Below are 12,428 nucleotides of genomic sequence, written 5' to 3'. Positions count from 1 at the left end.
GCACAAGTGTACGCTGCTTCAAAAGCACCATCTCTCTTCATACACATGTGCACACATGCATGCACACACAAGCAACTGGAACAGTTACAAGAGGGACCCCTTGTCATCCATCCCCATTCACCCACCCAGACACACACATACAGGCACAAACACACACATGCCCAGCCACACACACCCACCCAGACACATACACATAGACACACACACCCATCCAGACACACGCTCACTCAACCACCTGGCATGCACATACACACCAAGCCACACTCATCCACCCACACAGATACACACACACTTTCCCTCTCTCACTCCCACCCACACACGACCTCACCTCTCCATTTTTCTCCTAGGTGGGAAACAAATTGGCCAGGTTTAAATGTGTGAGCTACAGCAGACAGGGAGTCTCTTACCCAAAATAGTTACCTGTGGAAGAGTTATAGCGGTATAATGCTATACTCACACCACTAAATACAGTATTTCCATGTAGGCAAGCGCCTAGAGCTGTGGTTCTCAGCCAGGATGCCACAGCACCCTGGGGTGCCCCAAGATCTTTTCAAGGGTGCCACAGGGTGCCACACCATGTCAGCACTGTTAGGTGTGCAAACATGACTCAGCAGATAAACCCAGACATTTCAAATAGCAGTCCAGAGTGCTAGAAACCTTGTGCCCTGTTGTGGTCTTTCAGAGTGCTTTGCAACAATTGCTCTGTTAGTTTTCTCTTGTCAAAAAATCAAGTGAAATAAGAGCTGGCATTTTCTGTGGGGTGCTTTGAATGTAACAAGAGGTGCCTCCAGTCTAAGGACTTAAGGGTATCAAGGTTAAGAACCACTGGCCTACACCCATGCCCAGCTAAGCCCTTTTCTAAACATGGCTGTCCTTGATATACTCAGAGCTGGCCTTAGTGGTGGGCAACTTGGGCACTGCCCAGAGCACTGTGGTCAAGGCAGTGCCACACACACACATGCACGCACACAAACATGTGAGCAGCCTGCACTCACAGTTGTGCTCTCCCCCTGCCTCACCCTGCTGGTCCCCGCCCCTGGCAGGAGGAGCCTAGCCCAGCCTGCTCCTCACCTTCAGCTGCCAGGCAGTGCCGGCTGCAGCAGCAGTGCCTGCTTGTCCACCTGCCTGGTGCACCATGCTGCTCCGCCTCCCCGTCGGACTGTGCCCCGTGTCCCTGCAGCAGTGTGGACAAAATACAAATTTACCCAGCACACCATTTTCTCTAAGTCCAGCTCTGGGTATACTAGGTACAACATGTTGTTTAAACTCACATTAAAACATACAAGTTGGACCTGGTCAATCATGATGGGGCTGTAATGGGAATATTACCTAACCTACATTAAAACATACCAATATTGCCTGGTCTATCCATGGCCACAATCATTTTTGCACTTTCTCAGACCCATTCACATAGTCTCCCCTGCATCTAGCTATATACAAAATCCTCCACATATTGACCCATGCTGTACATTATTGATTTCTGTGTCACAAATGTACACATCTGTCTTGATTCTGCTTTTAGTTAAAACAGTCTAAAGCAAAAGTCATTTCAGTGAAATCATTAGAGCCACATTTGTGTGAAACAGCTGTTGGTGGGAAAAGAAGGCCAATTGTTTTACACATGCAGCCCTGTGCACCCACTCCTTATCACACATGTACACTTGACTGTCTCTCAAACACTGATATGTCTGGAAAATGAAAAGGGAAAAGCAACAGAGCAAGGCATTAAAGTATTTTGAAATCCGCTGCAATATAGAAAATAGTGAAAACTGGTGACTTCTCATATTCTAAAAAAAAGTTACTCTTTGGCCATTAGAGGTGCAAAACATCCCCGCACATTCATTGTCTGCAAAACATTTGTGTAGGGGGAAAAGTGTTGCCTTGAAAATGCAAAGAAAATATCAAAAATGTATCATTAAAAGTTAATTTGGGTTTGGAACAGACAGAATACACACCAATATATAGATATAATTCCTATCAGTACCACATGATATACTTTTCTTTTGTATGACTGATAATTATCATTCAGTATTCAGTTTGATGGATGAAGTAGTAATAGAACATGAAGGTATCTGTTGTTAGAAAAGATGACACCGCTGGTCATTGCAGATGCTGTTGAGTGAAGAGATCAGGGAACATATCAGAGGTATTAATCACAATACAAAGTGAAAGCATGACCCACATTTTTTATTTCTCTGGCAGTGAGCAATAGAGTGAGCCTATGCCCTGCTGTACAATTCAAAGCTATATTTTTATTAAAGGATTCCTACTAAGAATTAAACAAAGACAGCAAAGCTTAAATGTTTTATACAGGTTGCTGGAACCCCACCTGATGCAAATATACAATGTGATCATTTCCACAGAAATTAGTACAAGCAGACTGTTAGGTAACCTAATCTAATTGTGCAGGTGCAGATTTGTTCCCTACAGTGTATTTTCTAGTAACTACATTTATTTCATTTTTCACCCACATGGACACTGGACCGTAACTACATAGACATCCCATGTAAATGTTGCTGTTTTTAAACCGGGAGTATTTACTCTTTTAATGGGGCACATTTATTAGCCTCACAAATTTCCCTCACTTTTATTTGATTAAATAATTGAGATGGATATTTTGCTGCAGCACAGTAACTAATACTCATTTGGCATTAAGAATTTTAATGGTGACATCATTTATACCATGACAGTTCTTGACATCCCATTAGAATTTGCAGGTGAAAGTTGATCAATCTCTATGGGTAACAAGATCACATTTAGCTTGTAGGAATCTTGTCTCACTAAATTTTGTACAAGTCTGAGTGCACTGATGAAACACTATCAATAATTAATAATGATGATATAATTTTCTACATTCTGAAACAAGTAATAGAGCTGGTAAGAGTTCTGGTCATTATGTGAGTGTGAATCTTTATGAATAGGCAAACAGTAAGACATTGTGTTGCATGAAAGGTATTAGCCAAAATATTTTTAAAAAAGGACAAAGACCAATTTAAAACAATGTTTTATTAATAATGTTTAATAACAGTTTGTACTTTTACAGAACATTTCCTTAGAGGGTATCAAAGTGCTTTATGCACTTGAATTAATTCAAGCTCATTATGCCTTTTTGATTGTGGTAAGAAGTATGTGGAGAATATTTTACCTGCTACTAAAACACAGCCAGTTCTAGAGTGGTATGCACCATTTAGTAGCTCACAGCAGCAATACAAAGCAGATTATTTATTTATATAGCACCAGTGTGCTACATGCTTTACCAATGTCTAGAATAAAAGCTCTCTGGAAGAACTTTCCACAGGGAAGAACAGGGTATTCAGCAACATGACTGAAGCAGGAATGTAAGGAAGAAAAGTACCGTTACCAGAACTGAAAGTTGGCCCTGATATTGAGATTTGTAAACCTACTCTTACAAAAAGTGGGATTTTCAATTACTACACGTTTTACTACATTTTGTTCACATGTATATTAAAACAATTCTCACTTCAGCTTCTCAGTGTAGAAACAGTATGTCACTCAGGTTTATATATACACTAAGGACTGTGTCCAAAAATAGCATTGTGTAATTAACTGGATTTAGGTGGATTTTAGGCGTCTAAATTCAAAATTACAATAAGAGAAAAAGGCCCTGCTCAGTGGGTGGCTAATGCTAGAGGTGTCTAAAATTAGTAGCTGCCTTCCTAGTTTTCATTGGAAAATTACCTAGGGGCCTAGGACTGTCCCAGTTCTCTGTAGCTTAGTGCCAATCCCCCACCTAAGTGTGACTGGAGTCCAGGATCTATAAGGAATGACATGTAAGTCCCATTAGAAGCTTGAACTGATAGGCATGTTCAAAGCCTAGCCAACATATACTGACAGGACCAATACCCCCATGAAATAGAGCTGTAGCTGCTTTTCAGCTGCAACAACCATTGGAGGACATGGCGGTCTCTTGTGATCTGTGTCTTGGTCTCCCCCTTAGCCTGAAGGGATTCTAACCTGCACCTTCCAGGAGACTCCTCTAAACACTAGGCTGTTCTGAATGTGGACTGTCTGGTAAAGCTGAGACACTGTGCAGAAAGGAATGAGCACAAGCAAGAGGGAGTGTACCCTGTGGCTTAGTGATTAGGACAGTGATCAAAAACCTTTAAGAAGCCGCGGGCCAGAACAACCCAGCTCCCATATGATGCGGGCTGGATGGCTTTGATGGCACATCAATGAGTGACAGGGATTTCCCTGCACCACTGCTGAAGCAGAAGCAGACAGCTGGGAGCTGCACCCACGCCATGGCCATTTCTCCTGGCCACCCCTGCCCCCTGGCTGTATGTGGGCTCAGCTTCCAGCTGGTGGGGGGCTGCTTGGGTGTAGGGAGCTTCTAGCTGTGCTCATACAGTATCTGGGAGGGAGAGAGTGAAGCAAAGCAGAGGCAGAGTGGATGCAGTCTGCAGCTCCTCAGCCCTGGTGCTGTGCCACATCACTGGAAGTTGACCCTCACACAGCCAGGGAAGTGGTGAGGAGGGGGAGCAGGGGGAAGGGGCTGGGAGAAGCAGCAGCAATGTGGGTGTAGGCAAAGCCCTCCAGCTCTGTGGGCCAGATTCAGTGGCTCAAGTGGGCTGGGTTCAGCCCACGGGCTGTTTGTTGCCAAACCCTGGTGTGTCAGGGCACTGCTTGTGCCTGCCACTTTAAGGGCCAGAAGACAGCAGCCAGCAGGTGCCTGATTAGGGCAGCCATTTTGGATCCAGGGCTGCCCATATAAACAGGGCATTTTGCTGTGGGGAAGTCAGGCAACAACATTGCCTGGCTGCAGGTATCATCTGGAGGTAAGGGCAGGAGCTGTAAGGAATGGTCAGGAGGCTCTTGGTCCAGGGCATGACCTAAAACTGTACCCTGTTGGGAGTGGGTGGCCTGGTGGGACTCTCAGTGGCACAGGAGTCCCCAGGAAATGCCAGGCCAGTTACCACCCCAGTGAAAGGCAGGTTGGGGCACCTTAACCCCTAGCCCCCACAACTGGGTGTGTTACCCACTTCATAGGATCTAGAAGGTGGACCCCAGAGAGAGAGAGAGAGAGAGTGGGGCCATAGACTCTTAACCTGTCTTGACATCCCCCTGGGGCCAGGACCAAAAGGGTCCAAGGGCTGGGGGCCCACTGCAAGGGATGCCCAAGAGCTGCGCACCTGGGGTTCTCACTGGCCTGAAGGTGAGGCCAGGGCTAGTAGAGCCAAAGGTCCCTGGGGGACCACATCTGTAAGGGGGAAGCAGCTCAGGGAGCTATACAGCCAGAAATGAAGGCAGAATAGGTTGCCTGAAGGGAGGGATCTAAGTGGGGTCCAACTAGTAGGATTCTGGGGCCCAGTGTGGGGCTGGTGATATGGATAACATCTGGATGCCATCTGTGAGGCTTGGGCTGTGGTGTAGGGGAGGAACAGAGCCACAGATAGTGCCCCCTGGCATCAGGGCAAGAAATGGGCAGCCTCCTGCTTAATCAGCATCAATTAACAACAAGGCATGGTGGGTGAGAAGGTGAGCGGTTAGCCCAGAAACAGGTGGGCGGGCCACAGTGAGATCTGCCCGGAGCAGGCCCCCTGTTACACCTGGATTCAGACATTTCCTTTTGGAAGGAGGGGAGTCCTGACGTTCTGTCTGCTTTCAGCATTGTTTCTGTAGCTTTGTTCCAGCCCATGACCACTTCATCTAAAAGGAATAATAAGTCCTGCGCATCAGTGGTCAGATACCTGGATTCCTTGTTCATCTTGACAGTTGTGGATACAGTAGTGTCTCTGTCTTGTATAAGCACAGCAGTCTCAAAGGGCTGTGAATCAAAATCCTATTTCTAACATAGCCTGGTCTTAGTCCATTAAACGATTTGAAGTTTAAAAATTGAGATGTGCAGGGAGCCAGTAGAGGAAGGACATAGAGCATTTTTGATCTCCTGTGTGGTGAATCCCATTCCAGAGGCATGCTGCTGCTGCCTGAGGTACCAGCTGGAACATTTGGTTGACTTTGATCCAAGTGATTCCCAGTAATCAAGGCTTCTCAGCATGGAAACAGCAATCTGATATACATATACAGAAAGGGCTAAGTCTCAAAATGGACTCGTATATCTAAAATGGGATTTGGGTGTACTCTAGGCACAAAGGACTTGGGCACTTACTTAGCAACCCTTCATCAAAAAGTGAAGCTGTAGTCTCTTAACTACCTGGAAACAGGATAAATTGTTCTCTGTTGTGGTCCTCACCTGGTTTTCAGGAAACAATCATGTGTTTATAGATTGCTACTTGGACACCTAGCAGGGGAGAGGGCTCTTTCTTCTGAAAATCAGGAAGCCAGAGAGATGACCTGAGTCCTGTGCGTTTTGCTGTATGGGCGTTTTACTTAGAAAAAGGTGCTTTTAGCCTGAAGTAGACTTTAAAAAGCTAGTAGGTAAAAGGTAAGAGTTTGCCTCCCTATCTCTAGCCAATGTTTTCCTATTCCCATCCTGTGTGTTTATCAATAAACACTCTCTTTAAAGAATGGCCTATTCTTGCTCAAGCATTTATGAATTCAGTACCACTACTTAAAGTCTAATATTAAGTCTGGTAACAGATTTTGGCACGTAGAGGCTGTCTTTAGGAGCCAGCAAAGACAGATGCATTTCAGGGCCTGAACACAACACACACTTACACTGGTGTAATATATATTGGTTTTGTATACTAGATTAAATGACACCAGGAATGGACAGACAGTGATCTAGTCCAGGTGCCTGTAGAAGGTTCTAAATAGTGCCTCACCACTAGGTGGTGGGGGAACAGGTCATAGCTCATTTGCCAGGCTATTCTCTGGATAACTTTGTATGCAAACCATTACTTATAGATATAATTTACACTTGCGTATTTTTGTCCCTGATCTTTCCTGGGTTTATTCTATACCAGATTTGACTATTTACATTGGTATAGAGCAGTAGTATTCAATCTCTAGCCTGCAGGCCAAGTCATTAATCCAGTGAAGCTTATGAGGCTCTGGAAACTGAGACAATCCTGCCATCACTGCCTTATTGCCAAATTGCTTGACCTCTACGGAGCTCCAAGGGCCAGAGGCGGGGCCTGACATGCATGGGGTCACTCTGTGGCCGAATTGCACCCATGAACCAACCCCACACATTGACCCCAGGCTGAATCTGGCCTACAGATCAACCTCTCCCAAGGCATCTAGCCTGCAGACCAACCACATGCCCCTCAACCAGCCTGCAGGGATAGAAAGTTGAGCACCACTGGTCTAGGGCTATATGTTGTGTATCTGCACCTTGTTTGCACTGGTGTAAGGGTTGATTATACTCTATTTCAGCTTATGTACACTATCCACTGGGTGTATTTCACTCTGTCATCCCACAATTGTTCAATGGGGGTGGATTTGCAAATGTGGTCAGCTCTGTTCTGAGACAGCATGATACTAGTACCCATGCATTGGAGTTCAGTACAAGCCAGAGAATTTGACTAATTGCTTGAGTTTCAACCTCTCTAATCCTGGCCTGATTAAACCCTTTGTAAGGACCAAGTCCAATTCAGGATTATTTCCCCTCCTGCCCAAATCTGCTTGTACAACATGCTTTGGTTTTGGTCTGTTTCCCAGTTCAAACATTCCTCTGACTTAGCCAAGAATCATATACAGAAAGAGACTTGCTGTCAGTCGATGCCAGTCTAAATGACTGATTTAGTATTGTGTTTAGCATGATCTCTAAGTGATCCACTCTAGAATTTATCTGTCACTATTACAGATCAACAAAGATATTAGCTAAGGAAACCTGCATTAGTGTCATGGAGTAGAATTGCTCAAAATAAAAGGGAACAACCTGACCTGATACCTGTTTTCACCTTGCTTGTCTACCATGCTTGCCATACATCATGTTCTCTGTCTGAACCATCCTTCACAGGTACTTGTTTTGTTGCTGAATTAACCACCTGGTTCTTTACTCTTTCCCCCGCTCTTTCACCCCCATACCCTTTCCAAAAGTTTTTCCTTAGAGATAAGTCTGAGTATAAAAAAAAACAAAAAACCCTCAAATGCATAGCTTGAAAGAACTCCACATTTTTCCAAAGACAAGGGGAACAAAAAGGTATTTCTGATTCAGTGACCCCATTTGGACCCAACTGTACTCAACATTCAGAAAACCTTTTCCAACAACCCACACTTTTTCTCATTCCCCAAATACTACTGGAGTAAACACAGTATCTGACTCTTTTCATGAGCTCATAGGAAATATTCCCAGGACTAAGAATTTTCTTGTTACACATGAGCTGCCAGTGCCATCCATACCACTTGCTTCTGTTGAGGACATGGGTCATTCTACTTGTCACTTGCTTATTTTCTAGAGATCTTGAACATCTTCACCACTCATTATCACTTTTGTCATTTGATACTTTGATAAGATTGGAGTGAAATGGGGATTCTCCTTCACCCTTTTGAACAGAATGTTTCACCTTGCTCCCTGCAAAGTGTTTGCACCCTCTTATCTTTAATTGACAACACTGTTTAGTGAAGCATTCCTCTTTAAAGCACCTCACATCCATTTTGTCCCTCAGAGGGCATATTTTTGTGTTCTCCTTTCACACTATTTCGCTTAAGCAATCTTCCTTTCTCCACCAAAGCAAGCAGGAACCACTTTGAGATCCCAGCCTTCCTCCCAAACATTTGTTTGCTTGGAAGTATGAACAGGACCAGGGTTCTAGGGCCTAGCTGATTCAATTTTTTATTTTAATTTTTACTTATCTATCTTTATTTTTTAATTACACCATAGGCTGACTGATATATATGCATATATAGCTGATTCATGTTTTTTGTGCTTGGATCTTTATTTTTTACTTAGAGAGAGAGATCTCTGTCAGCCTATGGTGTAAATATATATGTTGTTGGGATTGCGCAATACTGTCTGTTTCCTCTCATACTTCCTGCCACGACTTTGATCTTATGTGGGGAGGAAGGAGATTGGTATAGTGTTACTGTCGGTATTCACGGAATAACTCCCCAGACACGTCAAGTCGCTCCACTGATTTAATCCCTTTTCTTTTACAGCAGCTTGAGCTGCAGGCAACAGCCTCATCGACCTTCTCCTGGAACTGGCCATCAGCTCTGGGGAGGATCCCTGTCCATGAGAACCTCAAGGTAAGTAGCTGCCAATATTCCATGCCACTAATTAACTCATTAGCGAGGCACGGTTACTATATCTTTGCCCTGTCCCCAGTGTCTTTTGCCAGGGGCAGCCCCTTCCCCCAGTTATCCTTCCAATTTTGCTGGGGCTGGCTGGTACAGTCTGGGTTCAGCCTCTCTTGTTCTCAAGGATTCCCCCTCTTGTCTCTCCACAACCCACATTGCCGCTTCTTACTGGTAATTGACTTGTTAGTGGCTGCGCTCATTGCGTCCTATTTCTAGCTCCACTCCTTGGAGTTGGGAGTGTCTCCGGCTGTTTTCTCGCAGCTGACACTGATCTCTCCCAAACTGGGACCCTCCTTTGATCAAAGGGTTCCCACCGGACCGTGTCACGGAGCCTCGGCTCCTCTGGACTCAACTGTAGCAGCTACATCTTCAGGTAAGTATCCATCCACCGCCATCCTGCCAGCTTTCCAATGCCTGAAGACATTCTCCCCAAGTCCTGCCTCTGATTTTGCTCCCAGGATCCCCGGTCTGTCAGCCAATCCTGAGCTAGGTGGAGAATTCTCTCCACCTGACTGGGTGTCATCACTTACAGCATCCAGGTGTTCATCCAGGTAACAGGGCTCCAGTCAGAGACCCTGTTACAAATATATATATATATATTGCAGGACGGCTGGTTCTGGGAGAAGGTTGATGATGCTGTTGCCTGCAGCTTGAGCCACTGTAAAAGGAAAGAGATTAAATCAGTGGAGTGACTTGATGTGTCTGGGGAGTTATCCTGCGAATACCGACAGTAACACTATACCAATCTCCTTCCTCCCCACATAAGATCAAAGTCGTGGCAGGTGAGTACGAGAGGAAAGTGTGTGTGTGTGTGTGTGTGTGTGTGTAACTGATATATCAGTTAGCCTATGATGTAAAAAATAAAGATCCAGGCACAAAAAAATTGAATCACTTAGGCCCTAGAATCCTACTCCTGTCCATGAATCCAATCAAACAGTATTTATATTTATGAAAGGTGCCTTCTCTACTTGGAGAGTAGAGAAGGCACCTTTCTGACTCTCTGTTTAATGCATGCTTATTTGCATCATACAGGAGCATCCCAACTTCTCATCACACCTGTCCCTCTAATGAAATACAGGTATTCCATTTCAGTGAAAGACAGTTGTTCACTTCTTTTGTTCATTAAATCCTTGGCCTTTTTGCTAATGAGAAATCTGTTGACAATTGTGATGTGGATACCTATCCACTACAAACTGACCTAAGATCCCAAATTCATTCCATATAAGACACCCAGCAGACAGCCGAAATTTGCCTTGTTTTTGTGCTAAAAAACAAGCGGATGACCTACAGATGTCCCTTCTCCCAGCCACCTACTCTTAATAAAGACTACTTCCTAATATTTTTGTTAGTACTATTTATTTGACTTGGATTGATCCACTTAACACCCTTGTTCTTGCAGCAGGTAGCTTTGTGACTGCAGGTATGACCATAAGATGGGACAGGAACCTTTCAAGATTATACTATTAAGGCCTTATTCACTTGCAACAGTTGCAAATCACTGAAAGTAGTGACCTATTAAAGTTACTAAGCCTTAGGAGATAAACCACCCCTGAAAGGGAACAACTTCACAATGCTTAGGAGGGCACTCAACACATGCTAAACTGCTTAGATATGTGTCATTTTGGATATGTGCCAGCATTTTAACTGCACTTAAGAAGTGTTAAACTGAATGTGTGACGCCACCCTTGTCACTTCTCTCTGGTCACAACTGAAGGAGCCATGCTATAGGCTGCAATTTAAGAGCAAAACTGGGGCCAGTCTGTGAGATAAGCAATTGAATAGCCAAGGTATTCTGAATTGAATGAAACTTTATCTCAGTCCAAAATTCTAGTCACTCATATATTACCTTTTTTCATTGTTCCAAGTAGGATTACATGTTACGTGTTGTAAGGCAGCCCTTTTAGAAAGCTGAGAAATTGAAAAACATGTGCTGCCCCCTTTTTACTGGTTCACTTGAACCGCAGTTCACACACAGGCTGATTTGTCTACAGAGGTGAATTGTTAATGCTGGTGAAAGCTCCTGGCCTGTTGATAGCTAAGGAGACTGAAATCTTCTGTTTACCAATGCTGTTGCAGCAGCAGCCCCCACTTTCCTTAGACAGGTCAGTTTCTGATCTGGAGGGACTGATTTGAGGAATGAGATAATAACAAACTAATCAATCCCTGTGTATAAAAACCATAAATTAGCCAATCCCTATACCTGAAGAGATTGCCTACAGTTATCTAATGTTAATCAGATTGAGACCAGCAGCTAATTTTACATAGGTCATTGAATAGGCATCAGATGGTTATAATGTCTGATTATGCATAGCCTGAGCTGGATCTGACCAGATGCCTAGAAGCAAATCTCTGTAGTCCATTAGCAATCCTCTGAGTTGTCCACTTCCTTCAATAATATGGTCAAAGATCCATGCATTACAATATAGTTCACCCATTGGCAGAAGAGAGAGAATTCTTTTTTTAGATCTTTCAGTTATAATCATAATAATATATATAATGCCTCTATAGCATTCAAACCAGCAGGGGTAGATCCAGCAAAATTATGTTCTATCAGCAAGGTTGCCTTCCATTTTGAGAGCAATCAGCAGGCAGCTCAGATGAGTCATATTGAGATGGAGTCTTTTCACTACATTGTACATGACTGGCTGGGATCTAGCTCAGGTTAGCAGTGACCATCCTGTGGCTGTTTAATAACTTGTGTGAAATGGCTTGATGGTTCTTTCTTAGAACCTTCATCATCTTCATCATTAATACAACCAACCAAACTAGTTCATCTCGTGTCATTTTTAACTGAGGTGTTTACTAGGGGTGTGCAAAGCAGGCCGTATTTGATTTGGCTTTGGATTCAGCACAATTCGGGGGATGGTAATTTGATTAGTTGATTTGGATCACTGTCGCAATTCAATTCGGCCAAATCTGAATCTGAAGATTCGATGCATATTTGGAAAATCATCAATTCGGTCATAGGCACAGCTTTAAATGTTTTTTCTACATACCTCGAGGTACCAGGTGCGGCTCGTGAAAGCTGCGATGGTGGGACAGATGGAGCATCCCACAGGAGCACAGGGCTGTAGGGGGCACATGCTCAGCGGCGGACTGGAAGTGTCCAGTCCACTTCCAGGTCCACCACCAAGCATGCGGAGGCCCCCCCCCCCCATGCCCCTGGCTCAGCGATTGGCCATGGAGGGACTCTGGGTGCCCCCCCAGACCCAGGATGCACCAGTTGCTGCCATGTCCACTGCTGAATGCACTGGAGACCCTCCGCA

Source organism: Gavialis gangeticus, unplaced genomic scaffold (assembly GCF_001723915.1).
Source record: "Gavialis gangeticus isolate Ggan-Ray unplaced genomic scaffold, GavGan_comp1, whole genome shotgun sequence".
NCBI classification, from domain to species: domain Eukaryota; kingdom Metazoa; phylum Chordata; order Crocodylia; family Gavialidae; genus Gavialis; species Gavialis gangeticus.
Note: the sequence above shows the minus strand (reverse complement) of the source record.